A 4,012-nucleotide genomic window follows, 5' to 3' on the forward strand; every position below is an offset into this window, starting at 1 on the left:
AGCCAACTGACCTTCTTGTCACCTGACAGGGGAGAGTTTCCCTGGTTGGACGTAGTGCGTGGAAGGAACACGTTATTCCAACCAGTTCCCTTCCCCTCCATCAGGCGCCCCGGCTGGCCAGGGGGAGGCAGTATAGTGACCAGGATTACTGCATGTTTTTGTGAGGGTACCTACCCTAGGACACACGGGGAGAACATGCTAAATTACGCTTCTTTTGAGAAATGAAGCCTGCTTTAAGTGCGCTGTGGTCTCACTCTCTGGCTTGCAGTGTGGGGGCCAAGGCAGGGGCTGGAGCAGGTGGGTAGGATGCTTTTCTTAGATGGTGGAACTTTTACGAAGCAGTAGATACTGGTGGATGTCATCTGCATCACGCTTCAGCCAGGCGGCGTTGAGGAGAATGTTCTCACAGCACTGCTTCACCGCGCGTTCCGCTACAGGTGTGTGGTGGCTCTCGAAGAAACTCTTCACTTCAGCCGCCATTTTGTCAACGGCAAATCCATCAACAGTGGATTTAATGAGTCTAGATATGAGGAATCCACCCTTGTAGCGGTTAAACAGCTCCTCCCAGTTGTCCTTCACAAACGTCCAGGCCGCCTTTCTGCCTTGTTTACTGCCGCCCGCCACACCCCCAATTACTGACACTGTGTCCTGTGGACGAACCTCTTCTGAGAGGGAAAAGTTGAGGACCTTTTGAATGAGGTCAGGGGCAGAGATGGCGCCCAGTACTCGTTCAATGCGATTCTTCTCCTCCTGCATGTCAGCCTGCTTGTGGAGCTTCAACATTGTGTCCAATGTGGCACTGTCCCCATGCTTCAGCACTGTTACGTACACCGGGCTCCTTAGATCTGCTGACAGGATGTGTTTTCCTTCCACATGGTCCTTGAATCTCCGTATGGCCTCCTCCAGTGTGGGCTTGTGTCCTGCCTTCCCCAGCTTCCCCAGAACCAAACACCGTAAAAGGGCATCCAGGTGGCCCTCTCCCTGCTTGCTGTCCCAGCCCAGCTTGAGGCCAATGGGCGTGAGGAGGTCCCGGATAAACTCCTCGATGTAATCGTGGAAGTCGGTGTAGGAGAGGAGCGAGGAGAGCACTCCCAGGTTGCTGCTGAGGTCGTTCCATACTGTGAAGTTGGACTCGTTGATGTACGCCTCCAGCAGCTTCAGTACCTCCACCGTGCTGATCATGCCTGCACGTGACAGAGAGAAGAGGTCATTCTGCAGGCCAAGCCGGTCCACAGGCTGCAGGGTGAGGTCTCTAATGCCTGGAAGCAGACTCTCCAGCATGGAAGAGCTGTACTGGACACGATAGAAATCTACTGTGCCTGGATTGATCTTGACCCACTGGTCTGGGCCAAAGTTGTTGAGGGTGATGGTGGTCTCCGGGCCGTCCAACAGAGCCTTGCGTGTGGTGTCCCCACTAAGACAGATACTGATGGGAACCATCCAACTGGGACAATCCTCACCCTTATGTGGTCCACTGGCGCAGAATTTCTTCTGAGATATCCTGAGGACACGGTCATTGCCTTGCTGTTCCTGGTCCACTACAATAATAGGGAAGCCCATCTGTTTGGTCCAAGAGTCCATAACTGCAGCAATGGGTTTGCCACTGGCCTGTTCCAGACTATCCCATAAGTCCTCTGTTGATGCATTTTTATATTGGAACTTCAAAAGATAGGCATTCATTCCTTTCCTAAAGTCCTCATCTCCTATGTAGTTGTGCAGCATGCGAATGATAGAGGCTCCTTTGCTGTAGGATATGACGTCAAATATTTCATCCACCTCCTCCGGATGGCCAACGTTCACCTCTATGGGATGGCTGTTGTCCAGCGCATCCAGGTCCAGAGCGCGGGTATAGTCGTTAAAGACAAACTGGGTCCATATGTCGTATTCTGGGAAGCAATGGTCCACACACAGATACTCAATCCATGATGCAAAGCCTTCATTAAGCCACAGATGGGTCCACCACTCCATGGTGACAAGGTTTCCAAACCACTGATGTGCCAACTCATGTCCCACCACCAGAGCCACCCACTGTCTGGAGGACGAGCCAGAGTTCTTTGGGTCGATCAGCAGTGCCGTCTCCCTGTAAGTTACAAGGCCCCAGTTTTCCATGGCACCAGCAGCAAAATCAGCAATAGCTATGAGATCAATCTTAGGCAGTGGATAAGCAACACTGAAGTAGTCTTTGTAGAAAGGTAAGGTCTTTTTCGCAACCTCCAGTGCAAACTTCCCTTGTTCTGCCTTCCCAATCGGTGTGTAGACACGTACTGTCACACCATCTGACGACTGATCCTCCACAAAGTCATATTCACCAATAACGAATGCTACAAGATATGTGGACATGATGGGTGTGGTTGCAAACCTCACTTCCACAAGGCTGTCATTGTCTGGATATGGCTTTTGATCGATGACATTCATATTTGACAAAGCTACTCGGTCCTTGGGAACTATCAGAGTGATGTCAAATGTAGCTTTGATAGCTGGCTCATCCCAACAGGGGAAGGCTCTACGGGCATCCGTGGCCTCAAACTGAGTCACAGCAGCGTAGCGGACCTCTCCTGCATGTGTATATTTACTTCTATAGAAGCCTTTCATTTTGTCATTAAGCTCTCCCGCAAAGTCGATCTTCAATGTACCGGCTCCTTTCTGTAGAGGGCTGGGAAATGACAGAGTGACTTTCTCATCCTCTTTTTGATGGTTGAACCCTGTAGCATTAATTTCCCCTCCCTCTGCGGCAAAGGATGCTGTGATGATGTTAATATCCACGCAGTTCATCACAATCTGATTTGTGGGCCGTGTAACCTCCACCGCTGCCTCCAGCTTCCCTTCGAAAGTGAAGTTGGTGAGGTCAGGCTTCAAGCACAGCCCATAGTTGACGGGGTAGACGTCAGTGGGCAGCCGTTCGAATGACCTTCTTTTGGACATGGTGTTTCTTTTGGATGATTTGTCACGTTTATGAAGACAGTGCTGCGGATAGCTCAGTTACCGGAACGGACTTCAACAATAGGTCTTGATAGCAAGTTGAGAATGATTTATAAAACAACAGTGGTTTCGCTGCTCTTAATTCAAATCAAAACAATTGATAAATTATATAAGTGCAAACCATCACTTATATTGGTACAGCGGCACCACCGTTACACGGAGCTTGGCCAATCCACGAAGTCGATGGGTTGGGTTGGCCAATCAGGCAAGCCGAAGTCTGTTGATCTCCCAAATATAGCAAATTGATCGCAATAGAAAGCCAATTTGAATCTCCATCCTTACATTACATTTGGCTTGTGGGCAGATGGTGTACGCCACAAACGCAATGTTAACGGGTGCGAAAATGTCACTTTGTAACACTTTTGTGACATCACGTGTTAGTCACAAACGTAACATGCCCATATATGGAGATCAGATTTTTATGTTATTAGATATTCAGGCCGTGTAGCGGTAGCAGCGGTAGCAGTGGGTAGAGACGGAGACCCGGTTCTGCAGAAGAAACCTTGATGTCATTATCAAGATTCTTGATCATGAGATCTCTTCTTCCTCAATCTCCCTCTTTTCTGGAATCTGGATATTGGCATGTTGAGTCCTCAGCAGGAGCTGACAGGATGTGCATGCAGTCATAGACTTACTAATTAAATTCTTGTTCCAAAAGTCATGTTAGAAAATGTGTTAGCCGCTGATGTCGCCTCTCCACCATTCCTAAACACAAGGATTTAAGGTAGACTTTGCTGAGTTCCATTGTCTCTGTGTAAATTCGTAAACTGTACATGTTTATTTTCCTCCATGACGTATAAATCCTCCTTCTCCACATCATGTCCCTATCCTGCTCTATGCCCTCTCTTGACCTGGAAGTAAAAGTCGGACCGACATTTTGCCAACTGAGCCAATTGTGCAGAGTCTCTTATTCCTGCTCCAAGGAGCTAGGGGTGAGGATTAGGATAAACCACGAGGAGCTATGAGTGAGGAAACAAAAGGGTGTCTTTCCAGAAAGACTTTCCAAACTGAACAGCATGTCGTTAATGCCTCC

General features: G+C 48.9%; 1 pseudogene across 1 annotated transcript; it reads right to left on the reverse strand.

The window, feature by feature from the left end:
* Positions 1–233: 233 nt before the first annotated feature.
* On the reverse strand, positions 234–2,922 carry LOC308078937 (puromycin-sensitive aminopeptidase-like; annotated as a pseudogene). Its single transcript has one exon. The product of its transcript is annotated as a puromycin-sensitive aminopeptidase-like (transcript).
* Positions 2,923–4,012: the final 1,090 nt, after the last annotated feature.

This window comes from Gymnoscopelus braueri, assembly GCF_963280865.1.
Source record: "Gymnoscopelus braueri genome assembly, chromosome: 22".
Taxonomy (NCBI): domain Eukaryota; kingdom Metazoa; phylum Chordata; class Actinopteri; order Myctophiformes; family Myctophidae; genus Gymnoscopelus; species Gymnoscopelus braueri.